The following is an 18,579-nucleotide window of genomic DNA, read 5'->3' on the forward strand; positions in this document are numbered from 1 at the left end:
CTCGGGGACTGATGACTCAGGCCTGAAATGACACGGGGATGGGGGTGGGGAGCGTGCACAGTAAAGGTTGTGCTGTGCACTGGCCACCCCTGGAGATTAGTGACTGTGGGACCTTTCCTTTAGGACTCAGGCTTGTTGTCCTGACTCTTGTCCTGCGGGGTCTGCCACAGGACAAGATGGCCCTGTCTGTCCCCAGCAGGTCACCTCTGCCCTGTTAGTCTCCCCCGCTCCTGCCAGCCACCCCTGCCTCCAGATGCTACACACTTCCTTCCTTTGTTGGTGTATTTTTAAAATCTAAATTCAATTACTTGACACATAGTGTGTTCTTAGTTTCAGAGGTAGAGTTCGGTGAGTCACCAGTTGCGGGTGCCCCCCGCATGCCCATCGTCACCCAGTGACTCCGTCCCTCACCCCACTCCCCTCCAGCAACTGTTTTTTTGCTAGAGTTAAGAATCTCTTATTGCCTATTTTCATCTTATTTTGTCATTTTCTTCCCCTATGATCCCATTTTGTTTCTTATATTCTACATATGAACGAAGTCATAGAATTCTCTTTCTCCGACTGACTTATTTTGCTTAGCATAATACCCTCTAGTTCCATCTACATTGTTGCAAATGGGAAGATTTCATTTTTGATGGCTGAGTAATATTCCATTTAATGTCCTGTGTGCACATATGTGTGCACATGTATATACACACACATACATCTTCTTTATCCATTCATCTGTTGATGGGCATCTGGGCTCTTTCCACAGTCTGGCTATTGTGGACACTGCTGCTATAAACATTCAGTTGCACGTGCCCCTTCAGATCACTACATTTGTATCTTTACAGTAAATACCCAGTAGTGTGATTGCTGGGTCATAGGGTAGCTCTAGTTTCAACTTTTTGAGGAATCTCCATGCTGTTTTCCAGAGTGGGTGCACCAGCTTGTGTTCCCACCAACAGTGTAGGAGGGTTCCCCTTTCTCCGCATCCTTGCCAACATCTGTTGTTTCCTGACTGGTTAATTTTAGCCATTCTGACTGGTGGGAGTGGTATCTCACTGTGGTTTTGATTTGTATTTCCCTAATGCTGAGTGATGTGGAGCACTTTTTCATTTGTCTGTTGGCCATCTGGATGTCTTCTTTGCAGAATTGTCTGTTCATGTTCTCTGCCCATTTCTTGATTGGATTATTTGTTTTTTGGATTTTGAGTTTGATAAGCTCTTTATAGATCTTGGATACTAGACCTTTATCTGATAAGACATTTGCAAATACCTTTTCCCATCCCATTTCCCATTCCAAAACAAAATCTGTTTTGTTGACTGTTTCCTTTGCTGTACAAAAGCTTTTTATCTTGATGAAGACCCAATATTTCATTTTTGCTTTTGTTTCCCTTGCCTTTGGAGACGTGTCTAGCAAGAAGTCGCTGCTGCCAAGGTCACAGAGGTTGCTGCCTGTGTTCTCCTCTAGGATTTTTTTAAAAGATTTATTTATTTGACAGAGAGAGATCACAGGTAGGCAGAGAGGCAGGCAGAGAGAGAGGAGGAAGCAGGCTCCCCACCAAGCAGAGAGCCTGACGCCGGACTTGATCCCAGGACCCTGAGATCATGACCCAAGCCCAAGGCAGCGGCTTAACCCACTGAGCCACACAGGCGCCCCTCCTCTAGGATTTTGATAGATTCCCAGCTCATCCATTTTGAGTTTATTTGTGTGTGTGTTGTGTAAGTGGTCCAGTTTCATTCTTCTGCACACGGCTGTCCAATTTTCCCAACACCATTTGTTGGAGAGACTTTTTTCCATTGGACATTCTTTCCTGCTTTGTCAAAGATGAGCGGACCATAGAGGTGGGGGTCCATTTCTGGGCTCTCTGTTCTGTTCCGTTGATCTATGTGTCCATTTTTGTGCCAGGACCATACTGTCTTGATGATTACAGCTTTGTAATACAGCTGGAAATTTGGAATTGTGATGCTGCCAGCTTTGGTTTTCTTTTTCAACACTCCCTTGGATATTCAGAGTCTTTTCTGGTTCAATGTAAATTTTAGGATTATTTGTTCCAGCTCTGTGAAAAATGTTGGTGGTATTTTGATAGGGATTGCACTGAATGTGTACATTGCTCTGGGTGACAAATATTTTAACAATATTTGTTCTTCTAATACATGAGCATTCTTCCTTCCTTTTTAAAAATATTTTTCTTTTTTAAAGATTTTACTTATTTGACAGAGACACAGCAAGACAAGGAACACAACCAGAGGGTGTGAGAGAGGGAGAAACAGGCTTTCTGCTGAGCAGGCAGCCTGACATGGAGCTCGATCCCAGGACATAACAACTGAGCTACCCAGGCACCCCATAAAAATATTTTTCTTGTGGTTAAATAGAGATCACATAAAATCTGCCATTTCAGCCATTTTAAAGAACCCAATTCAATTTACATTATATTCACAATATTTCCCAATTATCACCACTATCTATTTTCAAAAAAATTTTTTTAAAGATTTATTTATTTTAGGAGCACCGGGATGGCTCAGTGGGTTAAAGCCTCTGCCTTTGGCTGAGGTCATGATTCCAGGGTCCTGGGATCGAGCCCTGCATCAGGCTCTCTGCTCAGCGGGGAGCCTGCTTCCCCCTCTCTCTCTGCCTGACTCTCTGCCTACTTGTGATCTCTGTCAAATAAATAAAAAAAATGTTCTAAAAAAAGATTCATTTTGGAGAGAGGGATGGGGTGGGGGAGTAGAGAGCACATGCACAAAAGTGCGGGGGCAGAGTGAGAAGACAGAAAGAATCCTAAGAAGGCTCTGCTGGTACAGAACCTGATGAGGGGCAGGTAATCTCATTACCTTAAGTAAGATCACTACCTGAGCCAAAACCAAGAGTCAGACGGATGCTTAACGAACTGCAGCACCCAGGCACCCCATCACAACTTTTATCATTCCAAAGATACATTCTATAACATCAAGCAGGAAGTCCTTAGTCGTCTCTCCCCACGGCCCCTGGAAACCACTCCTCTGTGTCTAGAAATTCACCTGGTCTAGATACTTCACATAAGCGCGATCCTACAATCGTGTCCTCCTGTGACTTTTGCAGCATTCAGGGTAAAAGTCTTTCATCTCCTTGGATAAGTTTATTCCTAGGAATTTGATTTCTCAGATGTCTGCTCATGTGACGGCTTCTTCAGTTTCATTTTCAGATTGTTCTCGGCAGGTGCAACAAGTGCAACTGATTTCTGAGCATTAATCTTCAGCCCGCAGCTTTGCTCAACCTGTTTACCAGACCCAGCAGCTTTGCTGTGGATCTTTTGGAATTTTCTATGTATAAAATCATGTCATCTGTGAATAGATGAATTCTTCCTTTCCAATTTGAATGCCTTTTCTTTTTCTTGTCCTGTTACTTTGGCTAGAACTTCTGGTACAGTGTGGAAGAGTGGAGGTGAAAGTAGACATCCTCGTCTCATTCCTGATTTTAAGGAGAAAACTTTCAGTCTTTCACCATCAAGTGTGATACTACATGTAAGTTTTTTCATCAATTCCTTAAATTGCTCTGAAAAACTTTAAGATTTTATTTATTTGACAGAGATCACAAGTAGGCAGAGAGGCAGGCAGAGAGAGAGGGAGAAGCAGGCTCCCCACTGAGCGAGAGCCCCATGCGGGGCTTGATCCCAGGACCCTGGGACTGTGACCTGAGCTGAAGGCAGAGGCCTTAACCCACTGAGCCACCCAGGCGCCCCTGAAAAACTTCTTTAATTCCTAGTTTTTATAATGCTTTTTTATCATAGAAGGGTGCTGGGTTTAGTCAAATATCTTTTCTACATCAATAATCATGCAGGGTTTTTTTCCTTTGTTTTATTAATGCAGTGCATTGTATTGATTTTCTTAAGCTGAACCATCCTTGCATTCTTAGGATAAATCTCACTTACATGGTGTATAATCCTTTTGTTACACTGTTGGATTTGGTTTATCTTTAAATTTTTGCTTGCATGATTGTGGAGGCTCGGAAGTCCATAATCTGCAAGCCAGAGACCCAGAGAAGTCTAAAGGCAGTCTGTTGGGCAGAATCCCCTCGTCTTCTGGGGAGGTCAGTGTTTTTCTATTAAGGCCTTCAACTGATCAGACGAAGACCACTTATAGATAGTATGGAGGGTATGAAATGAATAGAGGAAAATCTCATTTCAAAATACAGCTGGGAAGTCCTGAAGGGGGCATGCTCACAGAGATGCCACTCTTCAAAGCTAAGTTTCCACATCCCAGCAGGAGGAAAGGTTTTTCTCTTTGTCCAGCAACTCAGCCAATGAGAACCATCACAGCTCAGCCAATGGAAAGTCCCTACAACCATGAATTCTTGCTCTATTTGGAATGGAGTCTCATTCCAAACTGCCCCTCTCAAGTTCCTTCTTTCTTCTATAAAAGAACACTCCTCCTCCTTTGTTGTCTGGACTTGCCTATGGTTTGCATGCCCTGAACGGCAATTCCTCTGCTATTTCCAAATAAGCTCATTTTCTTGTAAGTTAATTGGCTCTCTTTATTAAGGCTCACAAGATTAATTTACTCTAGAGTCTCCTGATTTAAAGGTTAATCTCATCTAAAAATACCTTCCTAGAAACATCTAGAATAATTTTTTTGAAGATTTGATTATTTGAGAGAGAGCCGGAGAGAGAGACAGCAAGAGAAGGGACACAAGTGGGGAGGTGGGAGAGGGAGAAGCAGGCTTCCTGTCAAATAGGGAGCCCAATGTGGGGCTTGATCCCAGGACCCTGGGCTCATGACCTGAGCCAACGGCAGATGCTTAACGGCTGAGCCACCCAGGTGCCCCTAGAATAATTTTTGACTGAATATTGGGGTAGCTTGGCCTAGCCAAGCTGATGCATAAAATTAACCATCATGGAGTTTTCATTGTTGGGTGGTTTTTTACTATAATCTCTTTACCTGTTATAAACCTGTTGAGATTCTCTATTTCTTCTTGCATCAGTTTGGGCAATTTGTGTGTTTCTAAGAATTTGTCCATTTCATGGTGGTTATCCAATTGTTGGCATATAATGTTCACAGTTTTCTCTATTTTTGTAAGGTCTATAGTAGTGTCTCCACTTTCATTTCTGATTTTAGTTGTTTGTATCTTTTTGCTTTTGTCATTTTTTTTCCCCCTATAGCTAAAGATCTATTTTCCTGGGGTGCCTGGGTGCCTTCAGCTCAGGTCATGATCTCAGGGCCCTGGGATTGAGCCCTGCATTGGGCTCCCTGCTCAGTGTAGAGTCTGCCTCTATCCCTCCCTCTGCCTGCTGCTCCATCTGCTTATGCTTTCAAATAACTAAATAAATTTAAAAAAAAGAAATTTAAAAAATAAAGATCTATTTTCTTGATTTTTTTTTCAAAGAAACTTCTGGCTTGATTTTCTCTCCTCTATATTATTTCCAATCTTTATTTAATCTTCTAGTTCTGGGTTTGCTTGCTTTCTTCTAATTCCTCAAAGTATAAAATCAGTTATTGATTTAAGATCTTTTGTAACATAGACACTTGCTCCTGTAAAATTCCCTTTGAGAACTGCCTTTGCTGCATCCTATAAATTTTGCTATGTTGTTTCCTTGTTTTCATTAATCTGTAAGTATTTTCTAATTTCCCTTCTTTGTGATTTCTTCTTTGACTCTTTGGTTGTTTAAATGTCAATTTCCACATTTTCCAGTTTTCCTTCTGTTACTTATTACTAGTTTCATTCTATTATGGTTGGAGAAGATACCGGCTATAATTTCAATCTTTTAAAATTTACTGAGACTTATTTTGTGGCCTAACATAAGGTCTATCCTGGTGAATGTTCCCTGTGCACTTGAAGAATGTATATTCTACTGTTGTTGGGTATGGAGTTCTATATATATTAGGTCTAATTGTTTTATGGTGTTATCTTCTATTTCCTTTATGATCTTCTGTCTAGATGTTCTATCCATTAAAGTGGCACCGAAGCCTCCAACTATTAACACAGAATTCCTGTCCCTTCAATTCTGTCAAATTTTATATTCTCACCCCGGGATGACAGTGGTCTTGACAGGGCTCTCTTCCTCTCTGAGCACACAAAGCTCACAAAGTAAGTGCCAGTATTACTATATTGTTTTCAAAAGTGCCCAGGGGCATAAAATGATCTAGACTAATACATTCGACTTTTTTGAAAGGATAGCTCAGGGAGCAGTGTTTGATCTCACCTCCCTGCACTCCTTCACAGCACTGGGGGCCCAGTGTAGCTGGGAAACCAGGACGGGGTGATTTTCAGTATTTGTAAGCATCTTAACAGAATAATAAACCATTTGGAGTACATTTCTGGAGACCAGGTCACATGGGGTATGGGATTGTGTCCCCACAAAACAGGATTTCCTCCTCATTGATGTTCCAGGAGGCACAAGGGCCCAACCCATGACTTCTAGGTCCCTACTCTGACCCCACTCCAAAGACTGGCTGGGGTTGGGGGATGAAGAAGCAAGAGAAGGTAGGGACTCACACAGAAGGTTAATGAGGCAGACAGGGCAGGGAGGCCCATCACCGTGGCAGGAGGCTGAGTAGGAGGGCAGCTGTGAGGCAGTGGGGCTCCAGGAAAGCTGTCTGGGCCCCCGAGGTCAGCCGGTCGCCATAGCGGTCCAGGAGCATCAGGACCACTCCATTGGTCCAGCCAAAGCCCTCCTGGAGAGAGACAGGACCAGTGGGCCAAGATCTCTGGGGAAGGCCCCACAGCCTTTCAGGGGCTATGAGATCTCCACCCAGAGGCTCTAGAACTGCCTAGCCCCAGGGCTGCCGAGGGGCTCCAGTCAGCCTCCCGTGGACCCGCATCCATGGGAGGAAACACAGGCCCAGGCAGGGAAGGTCATTGCCAGGTGTGGGGACAACACAGCCTTGTCGTTCCCAGTAGGGTGTGGGCCCACTCACCTGAACTTCATACTCCCCTCCTCCACCTGGCTGCCCACTGTTGCTGATGTCATACTGGGAACAAAAGCACAGGCTCTGGGTTGGGGGGGCACTACCCCAGGCTCCCTACTTCAGCCCTCCAGGGGAGCAAGAGATGAGAGCCCCTTTGGGAGAGGCTGCTCTGGCCTGCTGCTCTGACCCCCTGCAGTGCCCAAGAATGGACACCGGGCGTCACCACTGTCCCTGTGCTTGGCAAAGTCTGGCACTCATCCCTGCACCCCCACCTCCCACCCCTCCAGCCCACCATGGGGAAGAGCCCAGGAGGCTCTGGCCTCAGGAGCAGCTCACCTTCTCAAACATGGCTGACTTTTGGGAGTAGACCTCAAAGTTGGTTCGGATCCAATTCTGAGCCAGCTGGAAAGCCACTTCCTGGGCCCGAGGTGAAGGAGACTTGGCCAGACCTAGATGCCCACCCCCACCCCAGCAGGACCCTGAATCTCCTGAGTCCCCATCCCAAGGGGAGCAGAGGCCTGAGCCTTACTCTCCTCAAGGAGGGAAAGAGGCCTGGGCCTTAACACCTTCATCATGAGCTGCGTGAAAAGCCAGCGTGCTCCTTCCCCAGGGCCTGGGTTTGGAGGGAGAAAGGAGGGCTGGTTCCCCTGACAGGTGGGGGTGGACACACATGTCTGCTGAGTGGGGAGCCGAGAAACCAGAAGACTCAGAGAAAGACCCCACCTGCTTTGTTCACACCTCCTCCGCACCAGGAGGCTGACCCTCCAGGCTGACCAGATGCAAAAGGGGGAAGGTCCTGGGATATGCCCCATCCCTGCCTCCCTACTCCCTAGTTTCGATGACCAGGTCCTGCAAGGGCGCCCAGGCACTAGGGAAGTCCCACTGCTGGCCTGTCTTCGGAGAGGTCAGAATCCTGCATTGGTAGATCAAGATCTGGCTGTCCTAGGAGGTTTCAGACATTTCTAGGACTGTGGGGGCTGGATCGATGAGACATCTGGCCCTCCTCCAGCCAGATGTCCCCATTCCTGGGCTTTCTCTTCTTGGCTCACAGCTGCCCCCTAGTGGCTGCGGTGGGACCCGCAGGCTCAGACCCAGGGGTAATGGAGGGTGTTGGCTGTCACTTGCCAGAGGTCCCTAGCTCAGACTTAGGAGAGAGCAGTTTGTCCTCTATACCAGCCTGCTCTGCTACCCACCTCACCTCCAGTGTCCACGACATCCAGGAGTAGCAGTTGTCCCCAAAAGAGGTGTGCCTGAATGTGTAAAAGTCCCAAGTCCTTCTGTGTTCAAGGTCATAGTCAAACCAGGCACCTTTCATAGGTGGCCTTTAAAAGCAGCCCAGCACTATTTCTGCAAATTTCAGTAATTCATGGCTTTGGTTTAGACAGAAGGCCCCAACACTATCCTACTGCAGCTCTCTAGAAAGAAATTCATGGGCTTGGGGACAGGGGGCTTAGAAAGGGAAAGCACTTCTAACTCTTTACCTCTTCCCTGAAGCCCTCACCAGTCTCTCCCCAGGCAAACCTAGCTTGTCCTGCCACCTCCAGGCTACTGAGACCTGCCTCTTACACCAGTGGTAACTGTTCACTCCCCAGCAGGGCTCCCCATTCCCTGAGCTAACCCAGCCAGCCTCTGCTTGGGAGTAACTGCCACTGCTGAGCGCAGCCTGTGGTCAGCACAGTCTGTTAGAGGTTTCTCCCTTTGTCTGAGGCCCAGAGAGGGCAGTGGTTTGCCCAAGACTGTCCTCCCAGCCAGGCCCCAGGGCCCTGGCACCTGCTGGTACCTGGCACCTCTAGGCTCCTTCCTGCCTTGGGCTGCTTCCTCACCCAGCCAGCCCCACAGGAACAAAGCCAAGCTCTGTTCCCCTCTGTTCCCCATGACAGCTGACCCCTCTCCCACCGAAACCACACTCACTGGTACAGAACCAGGAGGCAATGAACAGAGAAAATACCTGGCAGAGGCAGGTCCTACCATTGCTTTCCCGAAACCGTGGTCATGCACGTCTGCCTCACTGGAGAGACGATTTGGGGTTTCCTTCTGTTCAAAATAACCTTACCAAAAAAACTTGCCCAGTATTTTGCCTTCAAAAATGAGTTAACTTTGGACTAGCAGAGATCTGCAACCTGGGATAAAGAAACTACAAGAAAACGAAGGGCAACTCTGCAGGACGCTGGAGAGCCCTGCTCTTTTATGGAGGAAAGGGAGGGGGGGGGCCTGTTATAAACAAAAACTCCATTGGGATAAACTGGGAGTTCTGAGTATAGTAGCTTTTCATTGGCTGAGCTGTGACTGCCACTCATTGGCTGGGCTGTTGCTGGGGCAGAAGAAACCTTTCCCTCTTGGGGGGATAGTTGGATAATAACCACCTGGAGGTTTGGGTCTGCAATTGACAAAGGGTGCTAACGCAGGAGAGCTTCACCTGCCAGGCTCCGGACTCCATTCTAAATGAGGTCTCCTTCCATTAATTTTCACAATCTGCACCTGGGCCTGAGGACGGGGCTCCTAGGCCTCTGGGGCTGCTGTGGCAGCGGGGGATGGGGGAAGGGGAGTGGAGAAAACAGTCCCCCTACCTGGTCCTAATACTGGCTGCTGCTTGCTGAGCCCCTGCCAAGGCCAGGCTGAGTTAGCACAGACTCCAGAGGCCGGCATGTGGGGGCCAAGCAGACCTGGCTCCCAGCGGCTCTGGCCTTGACCAAGGCCACACGGCTGACCAGCAGCAGAGCCCGAACTCATGCACCTGCTGCCAGGGCATCCACACCGAGGGGCCTGTGGGCTCCCTGTGCCCTCTCTCTCGACTACAGGTGAAGCCAGAGGTCCTCAGCCACCCGGAGCGGTTCTCTCTCATCTACTTGGCCCACCCCTTCATCGTGCCTGGTGGACGCTTCGTCGAATTCTACTACTGGTGAGCGGCCAGGGCTACAGGGCAGGAGTCGGGGAGCCCGGGGCCTGCGGGCTGTCCTGAGCCGAGGGGGCCACTCTGACTGGCCCAGTGTGCAGGGCGGGAGAGGGGGGTGGTGTTGAGGGGTTGGTGCTCAAGCTGTCCCTTTCCCCAGGGACTCCTACTGGGTGATGGAGGGGCTGCTCCTGTCTGAGATGCCCCAGACGGTGAAGGGCATGCTGCAGAACTTCCTGGACCTGGTGCGGCTGTAAGCGGGGCGGCCCCTCCAGGCTGAGGTGGGGAAGCACGGGCCTGGGGCTTGGCCGCTGGGCAGATGCCCCTCGGCAGGTGTCCTTCTTGGCAGCTATGGACACGTCCCCAACGGGGCCCGTGTGTACTACCTGCAGCGGAGCCAGCCTCCCCTCCTGACTCTCATGATGGACCGCTACGTGACCCACACCAATGACACCGCCTTCCTCAGGTGGGACCCCAGTCCCCCTGCTGCCCCGCAGGCCTCCCTACCTGGGCCCTCCCGGGGCGGGACTGAGGGGTGTGCCTAGGCTGAGGCGGTGCCTGGCTCCACCCCAGGGACAACATAGGGACCCTAGCCTTGGAACTGGACTTCTGGATGGAGAACAGGACCGTCTCTGTGAGCTCGGGGGGCCAGAGCTACGTCCTGAACCACTATGCTGTCCCTTACGGGGGCCCCAGGTAAGGAGCCGCTGCCAGCCTCTCGGTCTCTAGCTCCTCACTCCAGTGTGAGGGCTGATGGTTGGACGCTGATACTGAGGATGTGGGTGCCTGTGTTGTCAGAACAGAAGGGCCAGTGGAAGCCATGGGAGCAGTGTGGCCCCATGCTGGTCCAGGTGTCTCCCCACTCCCTCCTCCCCTAGGCCACATAACACCCACAGGAAGGCTGCAGAGGAAACTTGCCCCAAGGTATTGGGGTCGCAGTGGCAGTGACCCCATCACTACTCTCCTGGGCTATCCCTGGGGCAGAAGAGGCCCCAGAGGACAAAGACAGCAGGCGGGGCACCACCAGAACTAGGGGCTGGGGCCAGCAGAGACAGCAGCTGCTGGAGAGCTCTGTCCTGGCAGGAGAGGGGCAGTTGGCAGAGAGAGGACACAGAGGAGGATGGCAGGCCAGAAGACCACCGTGGGGGCTTTGCTTCTTTGCTGCTTGGCCACCAGCCCAGGCTGCAGCGCCCCCCTGTCCTCCCAAGGCAAGACTCACCTGCTGGCCAAGGCCTGGAGCAAGGGCAAGAGCCTCGAGGCCCCACCCCCTCCTCTTGTGCTCAAACCACAGCCATCTGGAGATCAAAAACATCTCTCTCTCTCTCTCTCTTTTTTTAAACCCTGAGTTACCTGAAGGATATGCATGGTTGGGCTGGGGCTTAGTTACTAGGGCCGCCTGCATACACGGGAGGGTGGAGGCTGACTCCTGAGCGCTGGCTCTCAGACTTTGCACGTTTCTATATTTCTGCACAAAGCAGCAATTTTTGCAAGAAAGGGTGAAGAGGGTGCATCTGGGCCAGGGACCAGCCTGCTGCAGCTGCCTGTGGCTGCCTCTGCCCACCCAGGGCAGCCTCACGTTCTCACCTCAACCGCTGGGACTTCCGCTCCCCGTGGGAACAGGGCCCCAGGTCGCGGCTCCTGCTGCGCCCAGCCTACGGGGCATCTCTGTGCCCGGCCAGGAGTTCCACAGACACAGCCCGGTGTCAGCAACGTTCAGATGCTCCCAGGTGACCCGGACTCATGGCCCTGAGGGCAGTGGGTTCAACAATGTTTATAATGTCCATGAGACATGTTTTATTTTTTAAATTAAAAAAAATTTTTTTACATCCCCAGAACGATTTATTTATTTATTTATGCCACGCATTTCCTTTTTTTTTTTTTTAACATATAATGTATTATTAGCCCCAGGGGTACAGGTCTGTGAATCATCAGTTTTACATACTTCACATCACTCACCATAGCCCAGACCTTCCCCAGTGTCCATAAACCAACCCCCCTCCCCCCAGCAACCTTCAGTTTGTTTTGTGAGATTACGAGTCTCTTATGGTTTGTCTTGTTTCATTTTTTACTTTCCTATCCCCAAGCCCCCCACTTTGCCTCTCAACTTCCTCATATCAGGGAGAGCATATAGAGTGATGCTGCAGGCTGTGTGTGAGAAAGGGTCCCGAGAGATGGCTTACCCTTCCCTTAGTCCTTTGTAATCCAGCTCTGGGCCCAGACTCCCAGCCCCACTGAACAGGAGCCGTGGGGACTTCTTACTGGACCCACCGAACTTGGGAGGCATTGGTCATCAGGGGGCAGGGCAGCGGTCTGGGGTAGGTTTTCACTTCCCAGACTCCAAAATTTTTCTTTGAGGAAGAACACTACAAGTTCCCTTCTTAGTATCTATTCTTGGGGTAGTGGTGTGACCAGCTCTTTTTAAAAGTTGATTTTCCAGGCTCCCCTGCAGTTAGGGGTGGCCAAGGACGCAGTTCTGACAAATGAGAGGTCACTGGAAGAGGCTCCTTGAAAGGGGAAAGTCTCAGCGGGCTTTGCCCTTTGTACTTCCCCTTCCAGCCCATCCGCCTTGAGCACAGCCGGAGTCCTCCGAACAGCGGAAACCACCTTGCAACAATGAGGCAATGAACCTGAGGCTGAGTACCACATGCTTCAGAGGGCAGAGCAGAAAGTTGCAGACGGACTGGGGTGTCCGCAGTACCTGAGTTATGACAGCCCCCCTGGCCCCCGTTATATGAGGAAAACAAACCCCTTAGTTGTTTAAGCCACTGGCTTTCAGTGTTTTGCCACTTCTGGCTGGAAAGTCTCAGCCGGGTCCTTCCGCTGAGGCCTTCTGGTCAGGACATATTCCTTTGTTCCCATCACACGTCCAACCATGTTCTGATGTCCCAGCCATGTTGTGGGGTTCTGCCTGCCTGGCCTAATTCCAGGTGTGAGGAGCAGACCGATTCATCCAGCTGTCTGTCTGTCTGTCTCCCTCCCTCCCTCCCTGGATCCATGGATCCATACATACGAGATGATGGCAAGCTTGCTCATCAACTACCTCCCGCCCAGCCTTTTCTCCCCAGAAACAGCCCCACACCCCGGACTTCTCATCAGCCTGCATGCAGGCTCCTCCTGGAGTCTCTGAGAGCCGGGAGGCCAGCACGAGGTGTGCCTGCCGGCTGGAAAGTAATACACAGCTTCTGCGGTGCTGGTGAGGTTCCATTTCATGACCCAACGACCAGCTGTTTGCTTTACAACGATCTGTGCACTGCTGGATGCATTTTACTCAGTTTCCTTCATTCTGCATTAGTTCATAATAAAATCATTTGGAAGCTTAAACCAGAGTCCATCAGCCTGCGTGGTGTGGCCCGTTTGGCTCCAGGAGGGGCAAGGGCCTGTGGCAGCAGCAGCTGGGGGTGCTGGGACCGTAGCAGCAGCAACGCAGCCTGGGGCCAGAGAGGGGAGGGGCACGGCCAGCCACAGAGGCTTCGGAGCTCTCAGAATAGCGGCCCACCTGCAGATAAGCTGTTTCTATTGTGGTGAGGAGTTAAGAAAACAAAAGGGCAGGCGAAGAACAGGCTGGTCTGTGAGGCGACAGCCCTTCCCAGCTGTGCACGACTCTGCTGCATTGCCTCGAACACCGCCCACTCCCGACCTGGCCTCGGGCACCTGCCGGGAGCCTGGTGCTGCAGGGGAGCCCCCACCCCCAGACCCAGCCCCCGGCTCGTCTGGGTCCCGCCAACTGACGCTGCCTCCGAGCCTGGTTCTGCCACATCTGGGGTCCAGGAGGACAGGCGACTCATGCCAACTCCTTGAGCATCAGTTTCTTCGTTCGTGGAGTGGGGACGGCAGCTCTTGGAGAGGCTGTTGGAAGAATTGGCGGTGATGTGTTTCAGGCATGCAGGTAGCCTGCCCAGGGTCCTGCCTGTCTGGTTCACTCCCTCCCAGCAGCTCAAGGCCGGGCAAGGGGCCGATCCCTCACTCCACCACGCAGGCCCGATGGGGCAGAGCCCATAAACATGCCCGAGGGCTCCAAAGAAGGTGCTCTTAAGGCCAGGCCTCGGCTGGAGGAGCTGCCCGTCAGCCAGTCACCCTTTGTGCTTGAACCCTGTGTGACACGAATCTGTGGCCGGACTGACAGCGGGCAGCCACCCAAGCATTACTTCCAAGGATAATGGGGGATCAGAGAAGCCAAGATCAGCGTCAAGGCAGGCCTCACAGTCACAAAATAAGACTACGCTTGGGCAGGAGGCCGGGTGAGCCTCTTGCCTCCGCCATCTGCATGGCAGTGAGGAAGGACGAGAGGGACTGCTCAGAGCAGGCCCAGCCACAGAGGCCTCGGCTCAGCACAGCCAGGGAGACCCTTGTCAGAAGCGTGGGGGTTCATCATAGTCTACGCAGCACATAGTCTGCCGGAGCACTTCCCCGTTTCCCCACCAGAGGCAGCCTCTGGCACCCTGAGCTCACACACAAGCCTGGCCGGTAGCTTGGGTTCCTCAGGTGGTTTCTCTGTCCTCCCACTGCTGGGGATTCGTTCAAGAAGGATGTGGTTTGGTCAGCCTGGGGAGGGTGGGCCTTGAACTCCCAGGCTGTGCTCCAGACCCGCCAAATAAAGGAGGCAGCTCAGGTGACGTGAGGAGTGTGGTGCTTATCCTTAGGGTCCTGTCTCCGAAGAGGCCATTGATGAGCACAGGGTAGGCAGAGCTTCGGTGTGATCCTAATTAGCAGGTGTTCATGCTACCGTTTTCCTTCAGATGACGAAAACCTCAAAGCATATTAAAAATTTTAGAGTAAGGGTGCCGGGGTGGTTCAGTTGGTTAGGTCTGCCTTCAGCTCAGGTCGTGATCCCAGGGTCCTGGGATCGAATCTGATATCGGGCTCCTTGCTCAGCTGGGAGCCTGCTTCTCCCTCGCCTGCCGCTCCCCCTGCTCGCTCTCTCTCTTTCTCTCTCTGTCAAATAAATGAAATCTTTTTTTTTTTTTAATGAAATTTTTAAAAAAAATTTAGAGTATATTAGGGCCCCGGGGTGGCTTTGTCCGATGAGTGTCCAACACTTGGTTTCAGCTCAGGTTGTGCTCTTAGGGTGGTGGGATTAAGCTCCAGGTGGTGCTCTTAGGGTGGTGGGATTAATCTTCTGCTTGAAGATTCTCCCTCTCCCTCTGCTCCTCCCCCCACCTCTCAAAAATAAAATAAATCTTTTAAAAAATGTTATAAAATCAGGGCACCTGGGTGGCTCAGTAGGTTAAGCCTCTGCCTTCGGCTCAGGTCATGATCTCAGGGTCCTGGGATCAAGCCCCACATCGGGCTCTCTGCTCCGCGGGGAGCCTGCTTCCTCCTCTCTCTCTGCCTGCATCTCTGCCTGCTTGTGATCTCCATCTGTCAAATAAATAAAATCTTATTTTAAAGTTATAAAACCATTAAAAAACTAATGATGAGAAACACATATGTCTCCCACCTAGCTTTGTTCTATTTTCTTCATAATTTATCGAGCGGAAACACCCAGGGGCCATTACCATATCTTGTCTCCTTGTGCCCGCCAGCGTTCCTGCCCCACTCCGTGAGACTGCCCTCCTGATGTTGCGGTTCACTATTCTCATGCCTGTCTTTGTGCTTTGGCTGGATACACCTGTGTATAGTATTGCTTTGCATGTTATTTTTATTGCGGTAAAAGACACATGACACAAAGTTTACCATTTTGCCCATTTGTGCGCATACAGTTCAGTGGTATCAACAGAGCACTGTGTGACCGTCACCGCCGTCCATCCACAGAACTTTCTCATCTTCCAAAACTGAAACTCTGTACCCATTAATCAATAACTCCAATCCTCCTCCCCATAGCCCTGCAACCATCACTCTCGTCTCATTCTGGGAATTTATGTTTCTTTTTTTTTTTTTTTAATGATTTATTTATTAGAGAGAAAAGGAATGCAAGTGGTGGGAAAGGCAGCGGGAGAGGGAGAGAATCTCAAGCAGACTCCACGTCGTGAAGCCCCACACTAGGCTCGATCTCACGACCTTGAGATCATGACCTGAGCCAAAACTAAGAGTCAGACGCTTAACCGACTGAGCCACCCACGTGTCCCTGTGCTTCTTTATATAAACGGAATTACACAATATTTGTCGTCTTGTGTCTGGCTTATTTCATTGAGCGTAACACCCTCTAGATCCACCCAGGTTGTCACAAACGGCAAGATTTCATGCTCTCTTATGCCTAAGATGCCTAGGCATGGAATCACAAGGTCAAAGCGTTCCCAGATGTTAAGCTTTTGATATAAATTAGATGACACTCTTTTTTTTTTTTAAAGATTTTATTTATTTATCAGAGAGAGGGGGGGGAGAGAGTGAGCACAGGCAGACAGAATGGCAGGTAGAGGCAGAGGGAGAAGCAGGCTCCCCGCCGAGCAAGAAGCCTGATGCGGGACTCGATCCCAGGACGCTGGGATCATGACCCGAGTGGAAGGCAGCTGCTTAACCAACTGACACTCTTTTTGAATAACAGAGGGGAGGCCTTTGGCCCTGGCATTGTGTGGCTGAGGACAGCTCTCCAGCCATAAAGTAAAGCAGCAGGGTCCGAGGTCGTGGGCAATGGGGAGGTCTCACTGGGAGGTCAGGTCACTGCAGGTGCTCTGGGAGGTGTGTGCCTGGGCCCCCGTGTGCTGCCCCTGGACGTAAGTCTGCGTCCATAATCCCACACGTTCTGGATCGTGGGGGAAGCGGAGAGGTTGCGGGCACTAGTGTGCTGGCTGTGGCCTTGCCTGTCGTACAGCACGGCACACAGCTGCCGGAAGCCCCTAGTTTGTTTGGATTCCTCCAGGACACACGTGACTTCTCGTGGTGTGAGCTGGCAGACAAAGAGGCCACCAGTGCAAAAATTTCACTGTGTACCGGAGAGGACACCAAATGTAGTTACTTCCCTGTGGGGTGGAACCACAGCTTTTGTGGGGCCTGAAGATTAAACAATTTCTGTGTGTGGGTGGGGGTTCTGTCTTTAAGAAGCAAATTATGAATGCACAGTTAGGTATGGGACTGTTGAGGGGCCCTGTGTGCAGGAGGGGTCCTGGGACTGAAGTGTAACTAACTTCATGGGACAGCTGCCCCTGTTCCCCTGCTGGGACTGGGCCTGCCCTGCCTGGGAGCCCACTTTTGTTTGTTTTCAAATGTATTAAATTATGTATTTTCCTTTCTTGCCTTTTGCAAGTGTATGAAAATTTAAGAATTGAGCAATAAAATAGTTATTCGATAAAATAGTCATTTGGGGGCAAATTTCTCTAGTTTAACCCTTCCTGCCCAAATTGCTAACATGCATCTTTCATAAAAGATGTCACACACACACACACACACACACACACACACACACACCCAGCCCTGTCTGCAGTGCAGAGTCTGGTACACTGAGGATGGTGATGGGACAGTGAGAGAGTGGGAGGCGGGAGATTCTTCTCGCATTTACTGAGACCATCTGCACAGGCACTGTGCTGGGGACTGCATTGTCTTAGTGCACCCTTTCGCCTGGCATGGGGCAGACCCTCCTAGGGGCCTCAAACAGCTCCCATATAAGGGGGCAGGGGGAAATGCCAGGACACCACAAATTGAACTTTAAATATGAAACTGTTAGCAGAGTAATTTTGGCATCAAACCCACTGCATCAGTCAGTCTCCCAACAGGAAACAGACAGCATGTTTGAAATAGGATAATGAGGAGGGTTTATTTGCAAAAATGATGTGGGTGTCAGGGGACCACACGGATAGGGCAGCCACCCAAGTTCAGTAGCAGCCGAGCACTGCCACTGTGAAGCTGGAAGGGATGAGGGAGGAGATGGCCACTGGCCTTCACAGGGAGAGAATGGCACCACAAGGCCACTGAGAGAAGACGTGACCTTGGTTGAGGGACACAGCCCGTGCATGAGGAGGACCTCTCCCCTCTCTCTCCCATCTCCTGTGGGGCTCTCCCAGGACACAGAAGACATTGGATGTGGCCCACAGTGGGCCTCCTGGGGCAGAGGGTGGAGTGGAGAAGGTGACAGGGGTTGCGGTGGATCTAAAGGGCAAAGAAAAGGTCAGTGGCACAGTCTACCCCTTTGGACCCTCAGCATCCACTGCAGACCTTTTTCCAGGTGAAAATCTTGTCTCTCCAACACAGGGGACCTGCAATGTCCCAGAAGCTATCATGTCCTTATAGGGTAATGTTAGCTGGACACACTCCCAGCTGAAATCACTGGTGTTCCTCAAAGTAAAAGGTGAAAGGGAGACAAAGAAATATGACCGTGGGCCACCTGGATGGCTCAGTGGGTTAAGCCTCTGCCTTCCGCTCAGGTCATGATGTCAGGGTCCTGGGATCAAGCCCTGCATCGGGCTCTCTGCTCAGCAGGGGGCCTGCTTTCCCCGCTCCCCCCTTCTGCCTGTCTCTCTGCCTACCTGTGATCTCTCTCTCTGTCAAATAAATAAATAAATAAATAAAATCTTAAAAGAAAGAAAGAAAGAAAGAAAGATGGCTGTGAGTCTCCACCTACGGCTGGCCCCAAGGCCAAGGTAATCCTAAATGTCTTCTTATAGCTCCCATTCTCTGGTCTCTTTCACTTCCGCCAGCACTTTTTGGGACAGGGTTTGTTACTGAGTGGTGTGACTCGAAAATTCCTTCTTGCAGGATCTTAGTCCTTGGTTGCCTTGTTTTTAGGGTTACCCCAGTTTTCCATTACTAGGACTATCAGATTCAGGATTGCTCCAGTCATGCCCCTCATTTCAGACATTGTCCTCGATGCCCCCATTCAGTTTCACCCTTGTGGCCAGATCAGTCCCTCCACCCAGGACTGTGAACCCCTCTCTTTGCCTGTTGGATCAGTGG

At 50.5% G+C, this 18,579-nt stretch overlaps 1 long non-coding RNA gene across 1 annotated transcript; it reads right to left on the bottom strand.

Annotated features, from left to right (window-relative positions):
* Positions 1-6,567: 6,567 nt before the first annotated feature.
* LOC122913985 lies at positions 6,568-7,541 on the bottom strand. The gene is made up of 3 exons (XR_006385760.1): positions 7,203-7,541; positions 6,876-6,929; positions 6,568-6,632 (listed from the first exon to the last, which is right to left on the bottom strand). It is a non-coding gene; the product is annotated as an uncharacterized LOC122913985 (long non-coding RNA).
* Positions 7,542-18,579: the final 11,038 nt, after the last annotated feature.

This window comes from Neovison vison, chromosome 7 (assembly GCF_020171115.1).
Source record: "Neovison vison isolate M4711 chromosome 7, ASM_NN_V1, whole genome shotgun sequence".
NCBI classification, from domain to species: Eukaryota; Metazoa; Chordata; class Mammalia; order Carnivora; family Mustelidae; genus Neogale; species Neogale vison.